The sequence below is a fragment of the Hydractinia symbiolongicarpus genome, chromosome 9 (genome assembly GCF_029227915.1).
Source record: "Hydractinia symbiolongicarpus strain clone_291-10 chromosome 9, HSymV2.1, whole genome shotgun sequence".
Classification (NCBI taxonomy): Eukaryota; Metazoa; Cnidaria; class Hydrozoa; order Anthoathecata; family Hydractiniidae; genus Hydractinia; species Hydractinia symbiolongicarpus.
In genome coordinates, this window is record NC_079883.1 from 8378733 (window position 1) to 8405402 (window position 26670).

At 40.4% G+C, this 26670-nt stretch overlaps 17 non-coding genes across 17 annotated transcripts; 4 read left to right on the forward strand and 13 right to left on the reverse strand.

The window, feature by feature from the left end:
* Window positions 1-235: 235 nt before the first annotated feature.
* Window positions 236-308, reverse strand: Trnar-acg (transfer RNA arginine (anticodon ACG)). Its single transcript has one exon. It is a non-coding gene; the product is annotated as a tRNA-Arg (tRNA).
* Window positions 309-4776: 4468 nt separating this feature from the next.
* Window positions 4777-4895, forward strand: LOC130660384 (5S ribosomal RNA). Its single transcript, XR_008987584.1, has one exon. It is a non-coding gene; the product is annotated as a 5S ribosomal RNA (ribosomal RNA).
* A 328-nt stretch (window positions 4896-5223) lies between these two features.
* LOC130659691 (U1 spliceosomal RNA) lies at window positions 5224-5388 on the reverse strand. Its single transcript, XR_008986895.1, has one exon. It is a non-coding gene; the product is annotated as a U1 spliceosomal RNA (small nuclear RNA).
* A 185-nt stretch (window positions 5389-5573) lies between these two features.
* Window positions 5574-5765, reverse strand: LOC130660747 (U2 spliceosomal RNA). Its single transcript, XR_008987945.1, has one exon. It is a non-coding gene; the product is annotated as a U2 spliceosomal RNA (small nuclear RNA).
* A 322-nt stretch (window positions 5766-6087) lies between these two features.
* Trnar-acg (transfer RNA arginine (anticodon ACG)) lies at window positions 6088-6160 on the reverse strand. Its single transcript has one exon. It is a non-coding gene; the product is annotated as a tRNA-Arg (tRNA).
* A 4468-nt stretch (window positions 6161-10628) lies between these two features.
* On the forward strand, window positions 10629-10747 carry LOC130660396 (5S ribosomal RNA). Its single transcript, XR_008987596.1, has one exon. It is a non-coding gene; the product is annotated as a 5S ribosomal RNA (ribosomal RNA).
* A 328-nt stretch (window positions 10748-11075) lies between these two features.
* Window positions 11076-11240, reverse strand: LOC130659692 (U1 spliceosomal RNA). Its single transcript, XR_008986896.1, has one exon. It is a non-coding gene; the product is annotated as a U1 spliceosomal RNA (small nuclear RNA).
* Window positions 11241-11425: 185 nt separating this feature from the next.
* LOC130660748 (U2 spliceosomal RNA) lies at window positions 11426-11617 on the reverse strand. Its single transcript, XR_008987946.1, has one exon. It is a non-coding gene; the product is annotated as a U2 spliceosomal RNA (small nuclear RNA).
* A 322-nt stretch (window positions 11618-11939) lies between these two features.
* Trnar-acg (transfer RNA arginine (anticodon ACG)) lies at window positions 11940-12012 on the reverse strand. The gene has a single exon. It is a non-coding gene; the product is annotated as a tRNA-Arg (tRNA).
* A 4468-nt stretch (window positions 12013-16480) lies between these two features.
* LOC130660408 (5S ribosomal RNA) lies at window positions 16481-16599 on the forward strand. Its single transcript, XR_008987608.1, has one exon. It is a non-coding gene; the product is annotated as a 5S ribosomal RNA (ribosomal RNA).
* Window positions 16600-16927: 328 nt separating this feature from the next.
* Window positions 16928-17092, reverse strand: LOC130659693 (U1 spliceosomal RNA). Its single transcript, XR_008986897.1, has one exon. It is a non-coding gene; the product is annotated as a U1 spliceosomal RNA (small nuclear RNA).
* Window positions 17093-17277: 185 nt separating this feature from the next.
* LOC130660749 (U2 spliceosomal RNA) lies at window positions 17278-17469 on the reverse strand. Its single transcript, XR_008987947.1, has one exon. It is a non-coding gene; the product is annotated as a U2 spliceosomal RNA (small nuclear RNA).
* Window positions 17470-17791: 322 nt separating this feature from the next.
* On the reverse strand, window positions 17792-17864 carry Trnar-acg (transfer RNA arginine (anticodon ACG)). Its single transcript has one exon. It is a non-coding gene; the product is annotated as a tRNA-Arg (tRNA).
* Window positions 17865-22332: 4468 nt separating this feature from the next.
* On the forward strand, window positions 22333-22451 carry LOC130660421 (5S ribosomal RNA). Its single transcript, XR_008987620.1, has one exon. It is a non-coding gene; the product is annotated as a 5S ribosomal RNA (ribosomal RNA).
* Window positions 22452-22779: 328 nt separating this feature from the next.
* LOC130659694 (U1 spliceosomal RNA) lies at window positions 22780-22944 on the reverse strand. The gene has a single exon (XR_008986899.1). It is a non-coding gene; the product is annotated as a U1 spliceosomal RNA (small nuclear RNA).
* A 185-nt stretch (window positions 22945-23129) lies between these two features.
* LOC130660750 (U2 spliceosomal RNA) lies at window positions 23130-23321 on the reverse strand. The gene has a single exon (XR_008987948.1). It is a non-coding gene; the product is annotated as a U2 spliceosomal RNA (small nuclear RNA).
* Window positions 23322-23643: 322 nt separating this feature from the next.
* Trnar-acg (transfer RNA arginine (anticodon ACG)) lies at window positions 23644-23716 on the reverse strand. The gene has a single exon. It is a non-coding gene; the product is annotated as a tRNA-Arg (tRNA).
* Between the last annotated feature and the right edge of the window lie 2954 nt (window positions 23717-26670).

Here is a 26670-nt window from a genome sequence, read left to right on the forward strand (position 1 = left end):
CACCGCGTACGGATGGACGGCGACATAGTAAAAATCACGGCTGTTGATTTAGCCGTAGGATGGAGAGCGACTGTAGCGAGTGGATGGTAACTTACATGAATGCTAACAAAGGCGACGATACTAAGTGCGTGATATTACTTTCCAATATGTCTGCGTACATTCCGTTTATCAACGCATTACGCCAGAACGTGCGCGCGCGTTACACAGTAGACCATGCAGCCGAAATGCGACAGTGCGACCCTGCCAGGAGTCGAACCTGGAATCCCCTGATTCGTAGTCAGATGCCTTATCCATTGGGCCACAGGGCCATGCTTATGACTTCGCCCCATCGTCATTTTGGCTTGCGCATTCGTTTTACTTACGACAGAATTCTTCGTGTTTGTAGCCATGAAAGAAAGGGACTTCTGTGAGTGAATTTTTTTACTGTGGTCTAATAAAAAAGTCGAAACGCAGTGCCCAATATATGAATTGCTCCTAATAGCCGGAAACAGGCCGTGTCGATGATGTAGGCCGACATACGCAACGCAAACCAAAGAACGCTTTATGAAAATCCTAACACGAGCGCGGAAGAAGCCCAAATTAACAGACTAGATGTAATGCTGAAGACCTCAAACTCCAGCAGCTTCTCTTGCAGACTATTGCGTCGTACTACAAATAAAAATTAACATGCTTTCGCATAGTCGCGGCACCCAAAACGGACATTATACGATGTACAGAAACACACATTTCTGTTTTCGCGCCAAATCAATTCCCGGGAGTGGTACTTTTACGTCCGCATACTTCGCACCGTCTTAAATTATATCTCATTTACACGGTAATGTTTAGTATACTTCTACTGTGATAACAAGCATCGTTTATCGTTGGATTGTTGTAAGAAAACATTAAAAATGAGTGAAGCAGCTTCTCCAAAGAAAATCGCACCCAAGAAGAAACCTGCTGCAAAGAAGACAGCTGATCACCCTAAATATGTGGACATGATCAAGGCTGCTATCGCTACCCTAAAGGAACGCGGTGGTTCATCTCGCCAAGCTATTACAAAATATATTCATGCAAATTACAAAGTTGCTGAAAACTCAGATCATCATCTGAAAATGGCTCTTAAACGAGGAGTAACATCAGGCGATTTGATTCAAACTAAAGGCACTGGTGCTTCTGGATCATTCAAGCTAGGTCAGGTAAAAAAAGAAAAACCTAAGAAAAAGGCCGCAGCAAAAAAGCCAACGGCAAAGAAGCCTACTGCAAAGAAAAGTACACCAAAAAAGAAGCCAGCAAAGAAGAGCACGCCAAAGAAAGCAGCAAAGAAGCCTGCCACAAAGAAAGCCTCGGCTAAGAAACCAGCAGCTAAGAAACCCACAAAGAAGCCTGTTGCTAAAAAACCTGCAGCAAAGAAGGTCAAAAAGACTCCCAAAAAGGCAGCAAAGAAGACCGCAAAAAAATAATTTGTGTGTATCTGGCTATTACATTAACAAACGGCTATTTTTATAGCCACACATTTACAAAAAAACATTATCTTGGTACAAAGTTAAACTTGTTTAAGTCACTTAAACAGTTAAAAAAGAGTAAATTTAAGATTAGATTCCCTAAGTTTAAGTATTTTCGTTTTTAAATTTCTTATTTTCTTGCTTTTACTTTTCTTGCCCTTCATATTTTTAACATTGTCAAACTTTATGTAGCATAAAATTTTTATGTAGCATAAAATTTAAACAGAAAGCAGGACAAAGTTTGATATAAAAAGCTAGCCGTAATATTTTTTATGGATGTGTGGCTATAAAAATAGCCGTTTTTTGTTTGGTAAGATGCTTAGGCACGTTCCCCACGAATTCTTCTTGCCAACTGGATGTCTTTAGGCATGATTGTAACTCGTTTTGCGTGAATGGCACACAAGTTAGTATCCTCGAACAAGCCAACAAGGTACGCTTCAGAAGCCTCTTGCAGAGCCATAACGGCTGTGCTCTGGAATCGCAGATCTGTTTTGAAGTCCTGAGCAATTTCTCGCACAAGACGCTGGAAAGGCAACTTGCGGATCAAGAGCTCGGTTGACTTCTGGTATCTTCTGATTTCTCTGAGAGCAACTGTACCAGGTCTGTAACGATGTGGTTTTTTCACTCCTCCAGTAGCTGGTGCGCTTTTCCTCGCAGCTTTAGTGGCGAGTTGTTTTCGTGGAGCCTTTCCTCCAGTAGATTTACGTGCAGTTTGCTTTGTACGAGCCATATTTTAAGAAGTCGATGTAGTACGGATACACAAGACGGTCTAAAATGCACTATCGCGCCAAAGTTTTATTTCTCATATTGATTGACAGCTAAGGTTCAAAACAAACCATTTGATTGGTGCTAAGAAAGTAATTTCTGATTGGCTGCATAATGACATTACGCTCATTACTTTAACATTTTTATAAAATCTGTGTTTTTTGGCTACGGGAAAACGGCTGTATCTTCTGATACACAAAAGCTTTTGACTTTTTTTTTTTTTAGTAAGTAGCAGAAGGTTTGGCGAATTCCAACGATGCCAAATTTATTGCCTTACTGAAACATTAAGACCACGAATTTTTAAAAAAACTACAGTTTTACTTAAAAAAATGTACAAAATGTTCGGAACATTTTGTAATGACGCAACTCTATTGGTTAATTAGGGTGTTTCCACGAGCAGTAGGTAATTTTATGGCCTCTTTTTAAAGCTGTCTGAATTCTGTTAACTCAAACGTTGTTTTTGTACTCGTTCTGTACGCAACTATATCAATATGTCTGGACGCGGAAAAGGAGGTAAAGGATTGGGAAAAGGAGGTGCTAAACGTCACCGAAAAATTCTTCGTGATAACATTCAGGGAATCACAAAACCTGCTATTCGGCGTCTTGCTCGACGAGGTGGTGTCAAACGTATCTCTGGCCTTATCTATGAGGAAACCAGAGGTGTACTGAAGGTTTTCTTAGAGAATGTTATTCGTGATGCTGTAACCTACACAGAGCACGCTAAACGCAAGACCGTTACCGCTATGGATGTTGTTTATGCCTTAAAACGTCAAGGAAGAACTCTTTACGGATTCGGAGGTTAAGCGTTGTCATTGCTCAACAAAAACGGCTATTTTTATAGCCACAAATCTTTTAAAACATTACTTTGTGCACGCTTCCAAATTACACAATGTGTAAAGTCTTGTCACAGTTACATTTATTGCTATACGATACTATGTCATATATGACACAAAAAAAATTTAGAAATACTTTGTAGGGTTAATTTGCCTGGGAGTGTTTCCGTGAAAAGCTGGGTTAAGTTAAATGTAAGCAATAACATGGATCAATGTACTTGTCTTTTCTGCAAGTACAGCTAATAATACGTATGAAAAGTGAAGCTAATCCACACACACATGGGGAAGTATTTTAAATGTAGGCTAGTGTTCTTAAGCACATTATTTAGAAGTTTTATTAACTTCGGTTAACTTGTAGTGACGCCAAGTAAATGTTTTTTTAAAGATGTGTGGTCTTAAAAAAGACCGTTTGTGTTTGGTAGACGTTGGTTTACTTGCTGCTTGTGTATTTTGTGACGGCTTTTGTTCCTTCACTGACTGCGTGTTTTGCAAGTTCTCCAGGCAAGAGAAGACGTACTGCGGTTTGAATTTCACGAGAAGAGATGGTCGACTTTTTGTTTTGAAGAGCCAAACGCGAAGCTTCGGAAGCAATGCGCTCAAAGATGTCGTTGACAAATGAGTTCATGATGCTCATAGCTTTGCTTGAAACTCCGACATCTGGGTGAACTTGTTTCAAAACATTGTAGATGTAAATAGCATAACTTTCCTTTCTCTTTCTCTTGCGTTTCTTTTCACCAGTTCCACCAATCTTTCCTCCTTTTTTGCCGGCTCTTTTTTCACCTTTCTTGGCTACTTTAGGTGCCTGTTTTCCTCCTTTAGCTGCTGCGTCAGACATGGTTAAAAATTTTTGCTACTTAACTTGTAAATAAGCATTAAACTGCAAGTCAAAACTTTTTGTTTATAAGTAAAAAAATCGGATCGAATTCGATCCGAAAACGCCGATACGCAATTTAATTGGTTAAAAAAAAAATCTTTTGTTTAATACTTAATTATGATTGGTTAAAAAAACATGATTTCGATCCTATTTTTATGATGAAAAAACGAGTAAAGTTTATTTCGTTAACACTTACGTTAAATATTCGTACGTTTTTGTATTAACTTACAAATCAAATCGCAGTTATGTCTGGACGTGGAAAAGGTGGAAAAGCTAAGGCTAAAGCCAAGACAAGATCCTCAAGAGCTGGACTTCAATTTCCAGTCGGTAGAGTGCATAGATTCCTTCGTAGAGGGCACTATGCTAACCGAATTGGATCTGGAGCACCAGTTTACTTAGCAGCCGTCTTGGAATATTTATCTGCTGAGATATTGGAGTTGGCTGGTAACGCAGCAAGAGACAACAAAAAAGCTAGGATTATTCCAAGACATTTACAATTGGCTGTTCGTAATGATGAAGAATTAAACAAACTTTTGAGCGGTGTAACCATTGCAGCTGGTGGTGTTTTGCCAAACATTCAAGCTGTCTTACTCCCAAAGAAGAACGACAAAGGACAGAAGAAGTAAACCGCTACACTCAGAAAACAACGGCTATTTTTATAGCCACACATCTTTAAAAAAACATTGTTTTTTTCACAAAACTATAACCTTAAAGTCTAATAGATAATCCATGCATACGCCTTGTCCTAAGTAACTCAAAGAAATTAAATAAAAAAATTTGATCACAACGTCAAAATAAATTGCACGTATTTGCACCTACTAATGTCTACGGCCATACCACGATGAACACACCCGTTCTCGTCTGATCACGGAAGTTAAGCATCGTCGGGCCGGGATAGTACTTGGATGGGGGACCGCCTGGGAACTCCCGGTGTCGTAGGCTTTTCATTTTCATTTGCTGTGATATATTTCTTGTTATAACAATTAAGGAACGTGGCGGTTGTTGAAAGTGTTTCCTATGACATTTTCCTACGACATTTTCAGGTGATAGTACGAGAAAAAAGAGCTTTCAAATGCATACAAACTCGATCTATTGCCGATCATCCAATAACCCTGACGGAATGGCAAATAAAATAAAATTCCGCCGCCTTCCGAGGACTTATATCGCAATCACGTTTCGTAACAGCCAAGCGAGGTTTTACCTTAGCGTTTAAGTCACCACCGACATTTGGCCGCGCAACTTTTCTAAGCTCATTCATTTTGACTTAAGGAGGGGGCGAGCGCGGACGCAGGCCCCCACTACCAGAAATTGTACGGTCGAGTTACTGACGTTTGCAGTAATCGCAGAGGTCAGCCCAAGCGTAGTGCAATGCAAGAGCCTCACTCTGGAAGAAAACCCTCATTGATCAGTCTTTACTTCCCCGTCAGGTAAGTATGAGTTGGAACTGCACCGTAGCATGAGGGTACCCTTCAAAGTTTGTTAATGCTTGTGGCTTGAGTGTGTTATAAACTGCCGTGTCGCGGGGCATAGGCTGTATTCTCCCCCAGTGTACGCGTTTTGTTCCCGCCGTAGACTATGCAGAGTGCCGTCGGAAAGAGGACTGCTATTATTCTTTTATTGCTTATGTGGGCCGCCATCGGTAATAGTGCAACACCAAGGCAACCCGTGGTCACGGCGTGAATGAATCCACCTCCATGACCCAAGGCCAAAAATCAGATTAATATACTGACCATTCAGAGAATGGCCTACCAGATATTAAACTGATAAGAACAGATACTACACTTGATCTTAGCCATTAGGCCGAGAAGCGATAAAGAACAAGCGTTGCCATGATAGGCATCGTCCACACACCGTAACTGCTTGTGGAGCATGTCACGTTACTGTAAAGCTTACAACTGTCACCGCGTACGGATGGACGGCGACATAGTAAAAATCACGGCTGTTGATTTAGCCGTAGGATGGAGAGCGACTGTAGCGAGTGGATGGTAACTTACATGAATGCTAACAAAGGCGACGATACTAAGTGCGTGATATTACTTTCCAATATGTCTGCGTACATTCCGTTTATCAACGCATTACGCCAGAACGTGCGCGCGCGTTACACAGTAGACCATGCAGCCGAAATGCGACAGTGCGACCCTGCCAGGAGTCGAACCTGGAATCCCCTGATTCGTAGTCAGATGCCTTATCCATTGGGCCACAGGGCCATGCTTATGACTTCGCCCCATCGTCATTTTGGCTTGCGCATTCGTTTTACTTACGACAGAATTCTTCGTGTTTGTAGCCATGAAAGAAAGGGACTTCTGTGAGTGAATTTTTTTACTGTGGTCTAATAAAAAAGTCGAAACGCAGTGCCCAATATATGAATTGCTCCTAATAGCCGGAAACAGGCCGTGTCGATGATGTAGGCCGACATACGCAACGCAAACCAAAGAACGCTTTATGAAAATCCTAACACGAGCGCGGAAGAAGCCCAAATTAACAGACTAGATGTAATGCTGAAGACCTCAAACTCCAGCAGCTTCTCTTGCAGACTATTGCGTCGTACTACAAATAAAAATTAACATGCTTTCGCATAGTCGCGGCACCCAAAACGGACATTATACGATGTACAGAAACACACATTTCTGTTTTCGCGCCAAATCAATTCCCGGGAGTGGTACTTTTACGTCCGCATACTTCGCACCGTCTTAAATTATATCTCATTTACACGGTAATGTTTAGTATACTTCTACTGTGATAACAAGCATCGTTTATCGTTGGATTGTTGTAAGAAAACATTAAAAATGAGTGAAGCAGCTTCTCCAAAGAAAATCGCACCCAAGAAGAAACCTGCTGCAAAGAAGACAGCTGATCACCCTAAATATGTGGACATGATCAAGGCTGCTATCGCTACCCTAAAGGAACGCGGTGGTTCATCTCGCCAAGCTATTACAAAATATATTCATGCAAATTACAAAGTTGCTGAAAACTCAGATCATCATCTGAAAATGGCTCTTAAACGAGGAGTAACATCAGGCGATTTGATTCAAACTAAAGGCACTGGTGCTTCTGGATCATTCAAGCTAGGTCAGGTAAAAAAAGAAAAACCTAAGAAAAAGGCCGCAGCAAAAAAGCCAACGGCAAAGAAGCCTACTGCAAAGAAAAGTACACCAAAAAAGAAGCCAGCAAAGAAGAGCACGCCAAAGAAAGCAGCAAAGAAGCCTGCCACAAAGAAAGCCTCGGCTAAGAAACCAGCAGCTAAGAAACCCACAAAGAAGCCTGTTGCTAAAAAACCTGCAGCAAAGAAGGTCAAAAAGACTCCCAAAAAGGCAGCAAAGAAGACCGCAAAAAAATAATTTGTGTGTATCTGGCTATTACATTAACAAACGGCTATTTTTATAGCCACACATTTACAAAAAAACATTATCTTGGTACAAAGTTAAACTTGTTTAAGTCACTTAAACAGTTAAAAAAGAGTAAATTTAAGATTAGATTCCCTAAGTTTAAGTATTTTCGTTTTTAAATTTCTTATTTTCTTGCTTTTACTTTTCTTGCCCTTCATATTTTTAACATTGTCAAACTTTATGTAGCATAAAATTTTTATGTAGCATAAAATTTAAACAGAAAGCAGGACAAAGTTTGATATAAAAAGCTAGCCGTAATATTTTTTATGGATGTGTGGCTATAAAAATAGCCGTTTTTTGTTTGGTAAGATGCTTAGGCACGTTCCCCACGAATTCTTCTTGCCAACTGGATGTCTTTAGGCATGATTGTAACTCGTTTTGCGTGAATGGCACACAAGTTAGTATCCTCGAACAAGCCAACAAGGTACGCTTCAGAAGCCTCTTGCAGAGCCATAACGGCTGTGCTCTGGAATCGCAGATCTGTTTTGAAGTCCTGAGCAATTTCTCGCACAAGACGCTGGAAAGGCAACTTGCGGATCAAGAGCTCGGTTGACTTCTGGTATCTTCTGATTTCTCTGAGAGCAACTGTACCAGGTCTGTAACGATGTGGTTTTTTCACTCCTCCAGTAGCTGGTGCGCTTTTCCTCGCAGCTTTAGTGGCGAGTTGTTTTCGTGGAGCCTTTCCTCCAGTAGATTTACGTGCAGTTTGCTTTGTACGAGCCATATTTTAAGAAGTCGATGTAGTACGGATACACAAGACGGTCTAAAATGCACTATCGCGCCAAAGTTTTATTTCTCATATTGATTGACAGCTAAGGTTCAAAACAAACCATTTGATTGGTGCTAAGAAAGTAATTTCTGATTGGCTGCATAATGACATTACGCTCATTACTTTAACATTTTTATAAAATCTGTGTTTTTTGGCTACGGGAAAACGGCTGTATCTTCTGATACACAAAAGCTTTTGACTTTTTTTTTTTTTAGTAAGTAGCAGAAGGTTTGGCGAATTCCAACGATGCCAAATTTATTGCCTTACTGAAACATTAAGACCACGAATTTTTAAAAAAACTACAGTTTTACTTAAAAAAATGTACAAAATGTTCGGAACATTTTGTAATGACGCAACTCTATTGGTTAATTAGGGTGTTTCCACGAGCAGTAGGTAATTTTATGGCCTCTTTTTAAAGCTGTCTGAATTCTGTTAACTCAAACGTTGTTTTTGTACTCGTTCTGTACGCAACTATATCAATATGTCTGGACGCGGAAAAGGAGGTAAAGGATTGGGAAAAGGAGGTGCTAAACGTCACCGAAAAATTCTTCGTGATAACATTCAGGGAATCACAAAACCTGCTATTCGGCGTCTTGCTCGACGAGGTGGTGTCAAACGTATCTCTGGCCTTATCTATGAGGAAACCAGAGGTGTACTGAAGGTTTTCTTAGAGAATGTTATTCGTGATGCTGTAACCTACACAGAGCACGCTAAACGCAAGACCGTTACCGCTATGGATGTTGTTTATGCCTTAAAACGTCAAGGAAGAACTCTTTACGGATTCGGAGGTTAAGCGTTGTCATTGCTCAACAAAAACGGCTATTTTTATAGCCACAAATCTTTTAAAACATTACTTTGTGCACGCTTCCAAATTACACAATGTGTAAAGTCTTGTCACAGTTACATTTATTGCTATACGATACTATGTCATATATGACACAAAAAAAATTTAGAAATACTTTGTAGGGTTAATTTGCCTGGGAGTGTTTCCGTGAAAAGCTGGGTTAAGTTAAATGTAAGCAATAACATGGATCAATGTACTTGTCTTTTCTGCAAGTACAGCTAATAATACGTATGAAAAGTGAAGCTAATCCACACACACATGGGGAAGTATTTTAAATGTAGGCTAGTGTTCTTAAGCACATTATTTAGAAGTTTTATTAACTTCGGTTAACTTGTAGTGACGCCAAGTAAATGTTTTTTTAAAGATGTGTGGTCTTAAAAAAGACCGTTTGTGTTTGGTAGACGTTGGTTTACTTGCTGCTTGTGTATTTTGTGACGGCTTTTGTTCCTTCACTGACTGCGTGTTTTGCAAGTTCTCCAGGCAAGAGAAGACGTACTGCGGTTTGAATTTCACGAGAAGAGATGGTCGACTTTTTGTTTTGAAGAGCCAAACGCGAAGCTTCGGAAGCAATGCGCTCAAAGATGTCGTTGACAAATGAGTTCATGATGCTCATAGCTTTGCTTGAAACTCCGACATCTGGGTGAACTTGTTTCAAAACATTGTAGATGTAAATAGCATAACTTTCCTTTCTCTTTCTCTTGCGTTTCTTTTCACCAGTTCCACCAATCTTTCCTCCTTTTTTGCCGGCTCTTTTTTCACCTTTCTTGGCTACTTTAGGTGCCTGTTTTCCTCCTTTAGCTGCTGCGTCAGACATGGTTAAAAATTTTTGCTACTTAACTTGTAAATAAGCATTAAACTGCAAGTCAAAACTTTTTGTTTATAAGTAAAAAAATCGGATCGAATTCGATCCGAAAACGCCGATACGCAATTTAATTGGTTAAAAAAAAAATCTTTTGTTTAATACTTAATTATGATTGGTTAAAAAAACATGATTTCGATCCTATTTTTATGATGAAAAAACGAGTAAAGTTTATTTCGTTAACACTTACGTTAAATATTCGTACGTTTTTGTATTAACTTACAAATCAAATCGCAGTTATGTCTGGACGTGGAAAAGGTGGAAAAGCTAAGGCTAAAGCCAAGACAAGATCCTCAAGAGCTGGACTTCAATTTCCAGTCGGTAGAGTGCATAGATTCCTTCGTAGAGGGCACTATGCTAACCGAATTGGATCTGGAGCACCAGTTTACTTAGCAGCCGTCTTGTAATATTTATCTGCTGAGATATTGGAGTTGGCTGGTAACGCAGCAAGAGACAACAAAAAAGCTAGGATTATTCCAAGACATTTACAATTGGCTGTTCGTAATGATGAAGAATTAAACAAACTTTTGAGCGGTGTAACCATTGCAGCTGGTGGTGTTTTGCCAAACATTCAAGCTGTCTTACTCCCAAAGAAGAACGACAAAGGACAGAAGAAGTAAACCGCTACACTCAGAAAACAACGGCTATTTTTATAGCCACACATCTTTAAAAAAACATTGTTTTTTTCACAAAACTATAACCTTAAAGTCTAATAGATAATCCATGCATACGCCTTGTCCTAAGTAACTCAAAGAAATTAAATAAAAAAATTTGATCACAACGTCAAAATAAATTGCACGTATTTGCACCTACTAATGTCTACGGCCATACCACGATGAACACACCCGTTCTCGTCTGATCACGGAAGTTAAGCATCGTCGGGCCGGGATAGTACTTGGATGGGGGACCGCCTGGGAACTCCCGGTGTCGTAGGCTTTTCATTTTCATTTGCTGTGATATATTTCTTGTTATAACAATTAAGGAACGTGGCGGTTGTTGAAAGTGTTTCCTATGACATTTTCCTACGACATTTTCAGGTGATAGTACGAGAAAAAAGAGCTTTCAAATGCATACAAACTCGATCTATTGCCGATCATCCAATAACCCTGACGGAATGGCAAATAAAATAAAATTCCGCCGCCTTCCGAGGACTTATATCGCAATCACGTTTCGTAACAGCCAAGCGAGGTTTTACCTTAGCGTTTAAGTCACCACCGACATTTGGCCGCGCAACTTTTCTAAGCTCATTCATTTTGACTTAAGGAGGGGGCGAGCGCGGACGCAGGCCCCCACTACCAGAAATTGTACGGTCGAGTTACTGACGTTTGCAGTAATCGCAGAGGTCAGCCCAAGCGTAGTGCAATGCAAGAGCCTCACTCTGGAAGAAAACCCTCATTGATCAGTCTTTACTTCCCCGTCAGGTAAGTATGAGTTGGAACTGCACCGTAGCATGAGGGTACCCTTCAAAGTTTGTTAATGCTTGTGGCTTGAGTGTGTTATAAACTGCCGTGTCGCGGGGCATAGGCTGTATTCTCCCCCAGTGTACGCGTTTTGTTCCCGCCGTAGACTATGCAGAGTGCCGTCGGAAAGAGGACTGCTATTATTCTTTTATTGCTTATGTGGGCCGCCATCGGTAATAGTGCAACACCAAGGCAACCCGTGGTCACGGCGTGAATGAATCCACCTCCATGACCCAAGGCCAAAAATCAGATTAATATACTGACCATTCAGAGAATGGCCTACCAGATATTAAACTGATAAGAACAGATACTACACTTGATCTTAGCCATTAGGCCGAGAAGCGATAAAGAACAAGCGTTGCCATGATAGGCATCGTCCACACACCGTAACTGCTTGTGGAGCATGTCACGTTACTGTAAAGCTTACAACTGTCACCGCGTACGGATGGACGGCGACATAGTAAAAATCACGGCTGTTGATTTAGCCGTAGGATGGAGAGCGACTGTAGCGAGTGGATGGTAACTTACATGAATGCTAACAAAGGCGACGATACTAAGTGCGTGATATTACTTTCCAATATGTCTGCGTACATTCCGTTTATCAACGCATTACGCCAGAACGTGCGCGCGCGTTACACAGTAGACCATGCAGCCGAAATGCGACAGTGCGACCCTGCCAGGAGTCGAACCTGGAATCCCCTGATTCGTAGTCAGATGCCTTATCCATTGGGCCACAGGGCCATGCTTATGACTTCGCCCCATCGTCATTTTGGCTTGCGCATTCGTTTTACTTACGACAGAATTCTTCGTGTTTGTAGCCATGAAAGAAAGGGACTTCTGTGAGTGAATTTTTTTACTGTGGTCTAATAAAAAAGTCGAAACGCAGTGCCCAATATATGAATTGCTCCTAATAGCCGGAAACAGGCCGTGTCGATGATGTAGGCCGACATACGCAACGCAAACCAAAGAACGCTTTATGAAAATCCTAACACGAGCGCGGAAGAAGCCCAAATTAACAGACTAGATGTAATGCTGAAGACCTCAAACTCCAGCAGCTTCTCTTGCAGACTATTGCGTCGTACTACAAATAAAAATTAACATGCTTTCGCATAGTCGCGGCACCCAAAACGGACATTATACGATGTACAGAAACACACATTTCTGTTTTCGCGCCAAATCAATTCCCGGGAGTGGTACTTTTACGTCCGCATACTTCGCACCGTCTTAAATTATATCTCATTTACACGGTAATGTTTAGTATACTTCTACTGTGATAACAAGCATCGTTTATCGTTGGATTGTTGTAAGAAAACATTAAAAATGAGTGAAGCAGCTTCTCCAAAGAAAATCGCACCCAAGAAGAAACCTGCTGCAAAGAAGACAGCTGATCACCCTAAATATGTGGACATGATCAAGGCTGCTATCGCTACCCTAAAGGAACGCGGTGGTTCATCTCGCCAAGCTATTACAAAATATATTCATGCAAATTACAAAGTTGCTGAAAACTCAGATCATCATCTGAAAATGGCTCTTAAACGAGGAGTAACATCAGGCGATTTGATTCAAACTAAAGGCACTGGTGCTTCTGGATCATTCAAGCTAGGTCAGGTAAAAAAAGAAAAACCTAAGAAAAAGGCCGCAGCAAAAAAGCCAACGGCAAAGAAGCCTACTGCAAAGAAAAGTACACCAAAAAAGAAGCCAGCAAAGAAGAGCACGCCAAAGAAAGCAGCAAAGAAGCCTGCCACAAAGAAAGCCTCGGCTAAGAAACCAGCAGCTAAGAAACCCACAAAGAAGCCTGTTGCTAAAAAACCTGCAGCAAAGAAGGTCAAAAAGACTCCCAAAAAGGCAGCAAAGAAGACCGCAAAAAAATAATTTGTGTGTATCTGGCTATTACATTAACAAACGGCTATTTTTATAGCCACACATTTACAAAAAAACATTATCTTGGTACAAAGTTAAACTTGTTTAAGTCACTTAAACAGTTAAAAAAGAGTAAATTTAAGATTAGATTCCCTAAGTTTAAGTATTTTCGTTTTTAAATTTCTTATTTTCTTGCTTTTACTTTTCTTGCCCTTCATATTTTTAACATTGTCAAACTTTATGTAGCATAAAATTTTTATGTAGCATAAAATTTAAACAGAAAGCAGGACAAAGTTTGATATAAAAAGCTAGCCGTAATATTTTTTATGGATGTGTGGCTATAAAAATAGCCGTTTTTTGTTTGGTAAGATGCTTAGGCACGTTCCCCACGAATTCTTCTTGCCAACTGGATGTCTTTAGGCATGATTGTAACTCGTTTTGCGTGAATGGCACACAAGTTAGTATCCTCGAACAAGCCAACAAGGTACGCTTCAGAAGCCTCTTGCAGAGCCATAACGGCTGTGCTCTGGAATCGCAGATCTGTTTTGAAGTCCTGAGCAATTTCTCGCACAAGACGCTGGAAAGGCAACTTGCGGATCAAGAGCTCGGTTGACTTCTGGTATCTTCTGATTTCTCTGAGAGCAACTGTACCAGGTCTGTAACGATGTGGTTTTTTCACTCCTCCAGTAGCTGGTGCGCTTTTCCTCGCAGCTTTAGTGGCGAGTTGTTTTCGTGGAGCCTTTCCTCCAGTAGATTTACGTGCAGTTTGCTTTGTACGAGCCATATTTTAAGAAGTCGATGTAGTACGGATACACAAGACGGTCTAAAATGCACTATCGCGCCAAAGTTTTATTTCTCATATTGATTGACAGCTAAGGTTCAAAACAAACCATTTGATTGGTGCTAAGAAAGTAATTTCTGATTGGCTGCATAATGACATTACGCTCATTACTTTAACATTTTTATAAAATCTGTGTTTTTTGGCTACGGGAAAACGGCTGTATCTTCTGATACACAAAAGCTTTTGACTTTTTTTTTTTTTAGTAAGTAGCAGAAGGTTTGGCGAATTCCAACGATGCCAAATTTATTGCCTTACTGAAACATTAAGACCACGAATTTTTAAAAAAACTACAGTTTTACTTAAAAAAATGTACAAAATGTTCGGAACATTTTGTAATGACGCAACTCTATTGGTTAATTAGGGTGTTTCCACGAGCAGTAGGTAATTTTATGGCCTCTTTTTAAAGCTGTCTGAATTCTGTTAACTCAAACGTTGTTTTTGTACTCGTTCTGTACGCAACTATATCAATATGTCTGGACGCGGAAAAGGAGGTAAAGGATTGGGAAAAGGAGGTGCTAAACGTCACCGAAAAATTCTTCGTGATAACATTCAGGGAATCACAAAACCTGCTATTCGGCGTCTTGCTCGACGAGGTGGTGTCAAACGTATCTCTGGCCTTATCTATGAGGAAACCAGAGGTGTACTGAAGGTTTTCTTAGAGAATGTTATTCGTGATGCTGTAACCTACACAGAGCACGCTAAACGCAAGACCGTTACCGCTATGGATGTTGTTTATGCCTTAAAACGTCAAGGAAGAACTCTTTACGGATTCGGAGGTTAAGCGTTGTCATTGCTCAACAAAAACGGCTATTTTTATAGCCACAAATCTTTTAAAACATTACTTTGTGCACGCTTCCAAATTACACAATGTGTAAAGTCTTGTCACAGTTACATTTATTGCTATACGATACTATGTCATATATGACACAAAAAAAATTTAGAAATACTTTGTAGGGTTAATTTGCCTGGGAGTGTTTCCGTGAAAAGCTGGGTTAAGTTAAATGTAAGCAATAACATGGATCAATGTACTTGTCTTTTCTGCAAGTACAGCTAATAATACGTATGAAAAGTGAAGCTAATCCACACACACATGGGGAAGTATTTTAAATGTAGGCTAGTGTTCTTAAGCACATTATTTAGAAGTTTTATTAACTTCGGTTAACTTGTAGTGACGCCAAGTAAATGTTTTTTTAAAGATGTGTGGTCTTAAAAAAGACCGTTTGTGTTTGGTAGACGTTGGTTTACTTGCTGCTTGTGTATTTTGTGACGGCTTTTGTTCCTTCACTGACTGCGTGTTTTGCAAGTTCTCCAGGCAAGAGAAGACGTACTGCGGTTTGAATTTCACGAGAAGAGATGGTCGACTTTTTGTTTTGAAGAGCCAAACGCGAAGCTTCGGAAGCAATGCGCTCAAAGATGTCGTTGACAAATGAGTTCATGATGCTCATAGCTTTGCTTGAAACTCCGACATCTGGGTGAACTTGTTTCAAAACATTGTAGATGTAAATAGCATAACTTTCCTTTCTCTTTCTCTTGCGTTTCTTTTCACCAGTTCCACCAATCTTTCCTCCTTTTTTGCCGGCTCTTTTTTCACCTTTCTTGGCTACTTTAGGTGCCTGTTTTCCTCCTTTAGCTGCTGCGTCAGACATGGTTAAAAATTTTTGCTACTTAACTTGTAAATAAGCATTAAACTGCAAGTCAAAACTTTTTGTTTATAAGTAAAAAAATCGGATCGAATTCGATCCGAAAACGCCGATACGCAATTTAATTGGTTAAAAAAAAAATCTTTTGTTTAATACTTAATTATGATTGGTTAAAAAAACATGATTTCGATCCTATTTTTATGATGAAAAAACGAGTAAAGTTTATTTCGTTAACACTTACGTTAAATATTCGTACGTTTTTGTATTAACTTACAAATCAAATCGCAGTTATGTCTGGACGTGGAAAAGGTGGAAAAGCTAAGGCTAAAGCCAAGACAAGATCCTCAAGAGCTGGACTTCAATTTCCAGTCGGTAGAGTGCATAGATTCCTTCGTAGAGGGCACTATGCTAACCGAATTGGATCTGGAGCACCAGTTTACTTAGCAGCCGTCTTGGAATATTTATCTGCTGAGATATTGGAGTTGGCTGGTAACGCAGCAAGAGACAACAAAAAAGCTAGGATTATTCCAAGACATTTACAATTGGCTGTTCGTAATGATGAAGAATTAAACAAACTTTTGAGCGGTGTAACCATTGCAGCTGGTGGTGTTTTGCCAAACATTCAAGCTGTCTTACTCCCAAAGAAGAACGACAAAGGACAGAAGAAGTAAACCGCTACACTCAGAAAACAACGGCTATTTTTATAGCCACACATCTTTAAAAAAACATTGTTTTTTTCACAAAACTATAACCTTAAAGTCTAATAGATAATCCATGCATACGCCTTGTCCTAAGTAACTCAAAGAAATTAAATAAAAAAATTTGATCACAACGTCAAAATAAATTGCACGTATTTGCACCTACTAATGTCTACGGCCATACCACGATGAACACACCCGTTCTCGTCTGATCACGGAAGTTAAGCATCGTCGGGCCGGGATAGTACTTGGATGGGGGACCGCCTGGGAACTCCCGGTGTCGTAGGCTTTTCATTTTCATTTGCTGTGATATATTTCTTGTTATAACAATTAAGGAACGTGGCGGTTGTTGAAAGTGTTTCCTATGACATTTTCCTACGACATTTTCAGGTGATAGTACGAGAAAAAAGAGCTTTCAAATGCATACAAACTCGATCTATTGCCGATCATCCAATAACCCTGACGGAATGGCAAATAAAATAAAATTCCGCCGCCTTCCGAGGACTTATATCGCAATCACGTTTCGTAACAGCCAAGCGAGGTTTTACCTTAGCGTTTAAGTCACCACCGACATTTGGCCGCGCAACTTTTCTAAGCTCATTCATTTTGACTTAAGGAGGGGGCGAGCGCGGACGCAGGCCCCCACTACCAGAAATTGTACGGTCGAGTTACTGACGTTTGCAGTAATCGCAGAGGTCAGCCCAAGCGTAGTGCAATGCAAGAGCCTCACTCTGGAAGAAAACCCTCATTGATCAGTCTTTACTTCCCCGTCAGGTAAGTATGAGTTGGAACTGCACCGTAGCATGAGGGTACCCTTCAAAGTTTGTTAATGCTTGTGGCTTGAGTGTGTTATAAACTGCCGTGTCGCGGGGCATAGGCTGTATTCTCCCCCAGTGTACGCGTTTTGTTCCCGCCGTAGACTATGCAGAGTGCCGTCGGAAAGAGGACTGCTATTATTCTTTTATTGCTTATGTGGGCCGCCATCGGTAATAGTGCAACACCAAGGCAACCCGTGGTCACGGCGTGAATGAATCCACCTCCATGACCCAAGGCCAAAAATCAGATTAATATACTGACCATTCAGAGAATGGCCTACCAGATATTAAACTGATAAGAACAGATACTACACTTGATCTTAGCCATTAGGCCGAGAAGCGATAAAGAACAAGCGTTGCCATGATAGGCATCGTCCACACACCGTAACTGCTTGTGGAGCATGTCACGTTACTGTAAAGCTTACAACTGTCACCGCGTACGGATGGACGGCGACATAGTAAAAATCACGGCTGTTGATTTAGCCGTAGGATGGAGAGCGACTGTAGCGAGTGGATGGTAACTTACATGAATGCTAACAAAGGCGACGATACTAAGTGCGTGATATTACTTTCCAATATGTCTGCGTACATTCCGTTTATCAACGCATTACGCCAGAACGTGCGCGCGCGTTACACAGTAGACCATGCAGCCGAAATGCGACAGTGCGACCCTGCCAGGAGTCGAACCTGGAATCCCCTGATTCGTAGTCAGATGCCTTATCCATTGGGCCACAGGGCCATGCTTATGACTTCGCCCCATCGTCATTTTGGCTTGCGCATTCGTTTTACTTACGACAGAATTCTTCGTGTTTGTAGCCATGAAAGAAAGGGACTTCTGTGAGTGAATTTTTTTACTGTGGTCTAATAAAAAAGTCGAAACGCAGTGCCCAATATATGAATTGCTCCTAATAGCCGGAAACAGGCCGTGTCGATGATGTAGGCCGACATACGCAACGCAAACCAAAGAACGCTTTATGAAAATCCTAACACGAGCGCGGAAGAAGCCCAAATTAACAGACTAGATGTAATGCTGAAGACCTCAAACTCCAGCAGCTTCTCTTGCAGACTATTGCGTCGTACTACAAATAAAAATTAACATGCTTTCGCATAGTCGCGGCACCCAAAACGGACATTATACGATGTACAGAAACACACATTTCTGTTTTCGCGCCAAATCAATTCCCGGGAGTGGTACTTTTACGTCCGCATACTTCGCACCGTCTTAAATTATATCTCATTTACACGGTAATGTTTAGTATACTTCTACTGTGATAACAAGCATCGTTTATCGTTGGATTGTTGTAAGAAAACATTAAAAATGAGTGAAGCAGCTTCTCCAAAGAAAATCGCACCCAAGAAGAAACCTGCTGCAAAGAAGACAGCTGATCACCCTAAATATGTGGACATGATCAAGGCTGCTATCGCTACCCTAAAGGAACGCGGTGGTTCATCTCGCCAAGCTATTACAAAATATATTCATGCAAATTACAAAGTTGCTGAAAACTCAGATCATCATCTGAAAATGGCTCTTAAACGAGGAGTAACATCAGGCGATTTGATTCAAACTAAAGGCACTGGTGCTTCTGGATCATTCAAGCTAGGTCAGGTAAAAAAAGAAAAACCTAAGAAAAAGGCCGCAGCAAAAAAGCCAACGGCAAAGAAGCCTACTGCAAAGAAAAGTACACCAAAAAAGAAGCCAGCAAAGAAGAGCACGCCAAAGAAAGCAGCAAAGAAGCCTGCCACAAAGAAAGCCTCGGCTAAGAAACCAGCAGCTAAGAAACCCACAAAGAAGCCTGTTGCTAAAAAACCTGCAGCAAAGAAGGTCAAAAAGACTCCCAAAAAGGCAGCAAAGAAGACCGCAAAAAAATAATTTGTGTGTATCTGGCTATTACATTAACAAACGGCTATTTTTATAGCCACACATTTACAAAAAAACATTATCTTGGTACAAAGTTAAACTTGTTTAAGTCACTTAAACAGTTAAAAAAGAGTAAATTTAAGATTAGATTCCCTAAGTTTAAGTATTTTCGTTTTTAAATTTCTTATTTTCTTGCTTTTACTTTTCTTGCCCTTCATATTTTTAACATTGTCAAACTTTATGTAGCATAAAATTTTTATGTAGCATAAAATTTAAACAGAAAGCAGGACAAAGTTTGATATAAAAAGCTAGCCGTAATATTTTTTATGGATGTGTGGCTATAAAAATAGCCGTTTTTTGTTTGGTAAGATGCTTAGGCACGTTCCCCACGAATTCTTCTTGCCAACTGGATGTCTTTAGGCATGATTGTAACTCGTTTTGCGTGAATGGCACACAAGTTAGTATCCTCGAACAAGCCAACAAGGTACGCTTCAGAAGCCTCTTGCAGAGCCATAACGGCTGTGCTCTGGAATCGCAGATCTGTTTTGAAGTCCTGAGCAATTTCTCGCACAAGACGCTGGAAAGGCAACTTGCGGATCAAGAGCTCGGTTGACTTCTGGTATCTTCTGATTTCTCTGAGAGCAACTGTACCAGGTCTGTAACGATGTGGTTTTTTCACTCCTCCAGTAGCTGGTGCGCTTTTCCTCGCAGCTTTAGTGGCGAGTTGTTTTCGTGGAGCCTTTCCTCCAGTAGATTTACGTGCAGTTTGCTTTGTACGAGCCATATTTTAAGAAGTCGATGTAGTACGGATACACAAGACGGTCTAAAATGCACTATCGCGCCAAAGTTTTATTTCTCATATTGATTGACAGCTAAGGTTCAAAACAAACCATTTGATTGGTGCTAAGAAAGTAATTTCTGATTGGCTGCATAATGACATTACGCTCATTACTTTAACATTTTTATAAAATCTGTGTTTTTTGGCTACGGGAAAACGGCTGTATCTTCTGATACACAAAAGCTTTTGACTTTTTTTTTTTTTAGTAAGTAGCAGAAGGTTTGGCGAATTCCAACGATGCCAAATTTATTGCCTTACTGAAACATTAAGACCACGAATTTTTAAAAAAACTACAGTTTTACTTAAAAAAATGTACAAAATGTTCGGAACATTTTGTAATGACGCAACTCTATTGGTTAATTAGGGTGTTTCCACGAGCAGTAGGTAATTTTATGGCCTCTTTTTAAAGCTGTCTGAATTCTGTTAACTCAAACGTTGTTTTTGTACTCGTTCTGTACGCAACTATATCAATATGTCTGGACGCGGAAAAGGAGGTAAAGGATTGGGAAAAGGAGGTGCTAAACGTCACCGAAAAATTCTTCGTGATAACATTCAGGGAATCACAAAACCTGCTATTCGGCGTCTTGCTCGACGAGGTGGTGTCAAACGTATCTCTGGCCTTATCTATGAGGAAACCAGAGGTGTACTGAAGGTTTTCTTAGAGAATGTTATTCGTGATGCTGTAACCTACACAGAGCACGCTAAACGCAAGACCGTTACCGCTATGGATGTTGTTTATGCCTTAAAACGTCAAGGAAGAACTCTTTACGGATTCGGAGGTTAAGCGTTGTCATTGCTCAACAAAAACGGCTATTTTTATAGCCACAAATCTTTTAAAACATTACTTTGTGCACGCTTCCAAATTACACAATGTGTAAAGTCTTGTCACAGTTACATTTATTGCTATACGATACTATGTCATATATGACACAAAAAAAATTTAGAAATACTTTGTAGGGTTAATTTGCCTGGGAGTGTTTCCGTGAAAAGCTGGGTTAAGTTAAATGTAAGCAATAACATGGATCAATGTACTTGTCTTTTCTGCAAGTACAGCTAATAATACGTATGAAAAGTGAAGCTAATCCACACACACATGGGGAAGTATTTTAAATGTAGGCTAGTGTTCTTAAGCACATTATTTAGAAGTTTTATTAACTTCGGTTAACTTGTAGTGACGCCAAGTAAATGTTTTTTTAAAGATGTGTGGTCTTAAAAAAGACCGTTTGTGTTTGGTAGACGTTGGTTTACTTGCTGCTTGTGTATTTTGTGACGGCTTTTGTTCCTTCACTGACTGCGTGTTTTGCAAGTTCTCCAGGCAAGAGAAGACGTACTGCGGTTTGAATTTCACGAGAAGAGATGGTCGACTTTTTGTTTTGAAGAGCCAAACGCGAAGCTTCGGAAGCAATGCGCTCAAAGATGTCGTTGACAAATGAGTTCATGATGCTCATAGCTTTGCTTGAAACTCCGACATCTGGGTGAACTTGTTTCAAAACATTGTAGATGTAAATAGCATAACTTTCCTTTCTCTTTCTCTTGCGTTTCTTTTCACCAGTTCCACCAATCTTTCCTCCTTTTTTGCCGGCTCTTTTTTCACCTTTCTTGGCTACTTTAGGTGCCTGTTTTCCTCCTTTAGCTGCTGCGTCAGACATGGTTAAAAATTTTTGCTACTTAACTTGTAAATAAGCATTAAACTGCAAGTCAAAACTTTTTGTTTATAAGTAAAAAAATCGGATCGAATTCGATCCGAAAACGCCGATACGCAATTTAATTGGTTAAAAAAAAAATCTTTTGTTTAATACTTAATTATGATTGGTTAAAAAAACATGATTTCGATCCTATTTTTATGATGAAAAAACGAGTAAAGTTTATTTCGTTAACACTTACGTTAAATATTCGTACGTTTTTGTATTAACTTACAAATCAAATCGCAGTTATGTCTGGACGTGGAAAAGGTGGAAAAGCTAAGGCTAAAGCCAAGACAAGATCCTCAAGAGCTGGACTTCAATTTCCAGTCGGTAGAGTGCATAGATTCCTTCGTAGAGGGCACTATGCTAACCGAATTGGATCTGGAGCACCAGTTTACTTAGCAGCCGTCTTGGAATATTTATCTGCTGAGATATTGGAGTTGGCTGGTAACGCAGCAAGAGACAACAAAAAAGCTAGGATTATTCCAAGACATTTACAATTGGCTGTTCGTAATGATGAAGAATTAAACAAACTTTTGAGCGGTGTAACCATTGCAGCTGGTGGTGTTTTGCCAAACATTCAAGCTGTCTTACTCCCAAAGAAGAACGACAAAGGACAGAAGAAGTAAACCGCTACACTCAGAAAACAACGGCTATTTTTATAGCCACACATCTTTAAAAAAACATTGTTTTTTTCACAAAACTATAACCTTAAAGTCTAATAGATAATCCATGCATACGCCTTGTCCTAAGTAACTCAAAGAAATTAAATAAAAAAATTTGATCACAACGTCAAAATAAATTGCACGTATTTGCACCTACTAATGTCTACGGCCATACCACGATGAACACACCCGTTCTCGTCTGATCACGGAAGTTAAGCATCGTCGGGCCGGGATAGTACTTGGATGGGGGACCGCCTGGGAACTCCCGGTGTCGTAGGCTTTTCATTTTCATTTGCTGTGATATATTTCTTGTTATAACAATTAAGGAACGTGGCGGTTGTTGAAAGTGTTTCCTATGACATTTTCCTACGACATTTTCAGGTGATAGTACGAGAAAAAAGAGCTTTCAAATGCATACAAACTCGATCTATTGCCGATCATCCAATAACCCTGACGGAATGGCAAATAAAATAAAATTCCGCCGCCTTCCGAGGACTTATATCGCAATCACGTTTCGTAACAGCCAAGCGAGGTTTTACCTTAGCGTTTAAGTCACCACCGACATTTGGCCGCGCAACTTTTCTAAGCTCATTCATTTTGACTTAAGGAGGGGGCGAGCGCGGACGCAGGCCCCCACTACCAGAAATTGTACGGTCGAGTTACTGACGTTTGCAGTAATCGCAGAGGTCAGCCCAAGCGTAGTGCAATGCAAGAGCCTCACTCTGGAAGAAAACCCTCATTGATCAGTCTTTACTTCCCCGTCAGGTAAGTATGAGTTGGAACTGCACCGTAGCATGAGGGTACCCTTCAAAGTTTGTTAATGCTTGTGGCTTGAGTGTGTTATAAACTGCCGTGTCGCGGGGCATAGGCTGTATTCTCCCCCAGTGTACGCGTTTTGTTCCCGCCGTAGACTATGCAGAGTGCCGTCGGAAAGAGGACTGCTATTATTCTTTTATTGCTTATGTGGGCCGCCATCGGTAATAGTGCAACACCAAGGCAACCCGTGGTCACGGCGTGAATGAATCCACCTCCATGACCCAAGGCCAAAAATCAGATTAATATACTGACCATTCAGAGAATGGCCTACCAGATATTAAACTGATAAGAACAGATACTACACTTGATCTTAGCCATTAGGCCGAGAAGCGATAAAGAACAAGCGTTGCCATGATAGGCATCGTCCACACACCGTAACTGCTTGTGGAGCATGTCACGTTACTGTAAAGCTTACAACTGTCACCGCGTACGGATGGACGGCGACATAGTAAAAATCACGGCTGTTGATTTAGCCGTAGGATGGAGAGCGACTGTAGCGAGTGGATGGTAACTTACATGAATGCTAACAAAGGCGACGATACTAAGTGCGTGATATTACTTTCCAATATGTCTGCGTACATTCCGTTTATCAACGCATTACGCCAGAACGTGCGCGCGCGTTACACAGTAGACCATGCAGCCGAAATGCGACAGTGCGACCCTGCCAGGAGTCGAACCTGGAATCCCCTGATTCGTAGTCAGATGCCTTATCCATTGGGCCACAGGGCCATGCTTATGACTTCGCCCCATCGTCATTTTGGCTTGCGCATTCGTTTTACTTACGACAGAATTCTTCGTGTTTGTAGCCATGAAAGAAAGGGACTTCTGTGAGTGAATTTTTTTACTGTGGTCTAATAAAAAAGTCGAAACGCAGTGCCCAATATATGAATTGCTCCTAATAGCCGGAAACAGGCCGTGTCGATGATGTAGGCCGACATACGCAACGCAAACCAAAGAACGCTTTATGAAAATCCTAACACGAGCGCGGAAGAAGCCCAAATTAACAGACTAGATGTAATGCTGAAGACCTCAAACTCCAGCAGCTTCTCTTGCAGACTATTGCGTCGTACTACAAATAAAAATTAACATGCTTTCGCATAGTCGCGGCACCCAAAACGGACATTATACGATGTACAGAAACACACATTTCTGTTTTCGCGCCAAATCAATTCCCGGGAGTGGTACTTTTACGTCCGCATACTTCGCACCGTCTTAAATTATATCTCATTTACACGGTAATGTTTAGTATACTTCTACTGTGATAACAAGCATCGTTTATCGTTGGATTGTTGTAAGAAAACATTAAAAATGAGTGAAGCAGCTTCTCCAAAGAAAATCGCACCCAAGAAGAAACCTGCTGCAAAGAAGACAGCTGATCACCCTAAATATGTGGACATGATCAAGGCTGCTATCGCTACCCTAAAGGAACGCGGTGGTTCATCTCGCCAAGCTATTACAAAATATATTCATGCAAATTACAAAGTTGCTGAAAACTCAGATCATCATCTGAAAATGGCTCTTAAACGAGGAGTAACATCAGGCGATTTGATTCAAACTAAAGGCACTGGTGCTTCTGGATCATTCAAGCTAGGTCAGGTAAAAAAAGAAAAACCTAAGAAAAAGGCCGCAGCAAAAAAGCCAACGGCAAAGAAGCCTACTGCAAAGAAAAGTACACCAAAAAAGAAGCCAGCAAAGAAGAGCACGCCAAAGAAAGCAGCAAAGAAGCCTGCCACAAAGAAAGCCTCGGCTAAGAAACCAGCAGCTAAGAAACCCACAAAGAAGCCTGTTGCTAAAAAACCTGCAGCAAAGAAGGTCAAAAAGACTCCCAAAAAGGCAGCAAAGAAGACCGCAAAAAAATAATTTGTGTGTATCTGGCTATTACATTAACAAACGGCTATTTTTATAGCCACACATTTACAAAAAAACATTATCTTGGTACAAAGTTAAACTTGTTTAAGTCACTTAAACAGTTAAAAAAGAGTAAATTTAAGATTAGATTCCCTAAGTTTAAGTATTTTCGTTTTTAAATTTCTTATTTTCTTGCTTTTACTTTTCTTGCCCTTCATATTTTTAACATTGTCAAACTTTATGTAGCATAAAATTTTTATGTAGCATAAAATTTAAACAGAAAGCAGGACAAAGTTTGATATAAAAAGCTAGCCGTAATATTTTTTATGGATGTGTGGCTATAAAAATAGCCGTTTTTTGTTTGGTAAGATGCTTAGGCACGTTCCCCACGAATTCTTCTTGCCAACTGGATGTCTTTAGGCATGATTGTAACTCGTTTTGCGTGAATGGCACACAAGTTAGTATCCTCGAACAAGCCAACAAGGTACGCTTCAGAAGCCTCTTGCAGAGCCATAACGGCTGTGCTCTGGAATCGCAGATCTGTTTTGAAGTCCTGAGCAATTTCTCGCACAAGACGCTGGAAAGGCAACTTGCGGATCAAGAGCTCGGTTGACTTCTGGTATCTTCTGATTTCTCTGAGAGCAACTGTACCAGGTCTGTAACGATGTGGTTTTTTCACTCCTCCAGTAGCTGGTGCGCTTTTCCTCGCAGCTTTAGTGGCGAGTTGTTTTCGTGGAGCCTTTCCTCCAGTAGATTTACGTGCAGTTTGCTTTGTACGAGCCATATTTTAAGAAGTCGATGTAGTACGGATACACAAGACGGTCTAAAATGCACTATCGCGCCAAAGTTTTATTTCTCATATTGATTGACAGCTAAGGTTCAAAACAAACCATTTGATTGGTGCTAAGAAAGTAATTTCTGATTGGCTGCATAATGACATTACGCTCATTACTTTAACATTTTTATAAAATCTGTGTTTTTTGGCTACGGGAAAACGGCTGTATCTTCTGATACACAAAAGCTTTTGACTTTTTTTTTTTTTAGTAAGTAGCAGAAGGTTTGGCGAATTCCAACGATGCCAAATTTATTGCCTTACTGAAACATTAAGACCACGAATTTTTAAAAAAACTACAGTTTTACTTAAAAAAATGTACAAAATGTTCGGAACATTTTGTAATGACGCAACTCTATTGGTTAATTAGGGTGTTTCCACGAGCAGTAGGTAATTTTATGGCCTCTTTTTAAAGCTGTCTGAATTCTGTTAACTCAAACGTTGTTTTTGTACTCGTTCTGTACGCAACTATATCAATATGTCTGGACGCGGAAAAGGAGGTAAAGGATTGGGAAAAGGAGGTGCTAAACGTCACCGAAAAATTCTTCGTGATAACATTCAGGGAATCACAAAACCTGCTATTCGGCGTCTTGCTCGACGAGGTGGTGTCAAACGTATCTCTGGCCTTATCTATGAGGAAACCAGAGGTGTACTGAAGGTTTTCTTAGAGAATGTTATTCGTGATGCTGTAACCTACACAGAGCACGCTAAACGCAAGACCGTTACCGCTATGGATGTTGTTTATGCCTTAAAACGTCAAGGAAGAACTCTTTACGGATTCGGAGGTTAAGCGTTGTCATTGCTCAACAAAAACGGCTATTTTTATAGCCACAAATCTTTTAAAACATTACTTTGACGACGTACTGCGGTTTGAATTTCACGAGAAGAGATGGTCGACTTTTTGTTTTGAAGAGCCAAACGCGAAGCTTCGGAAGCAATGCGCTCAAAGATGTCGTTGACAAATGAGTTCATGATGCTCATAGCTTTGCTTGAAACTCCGACA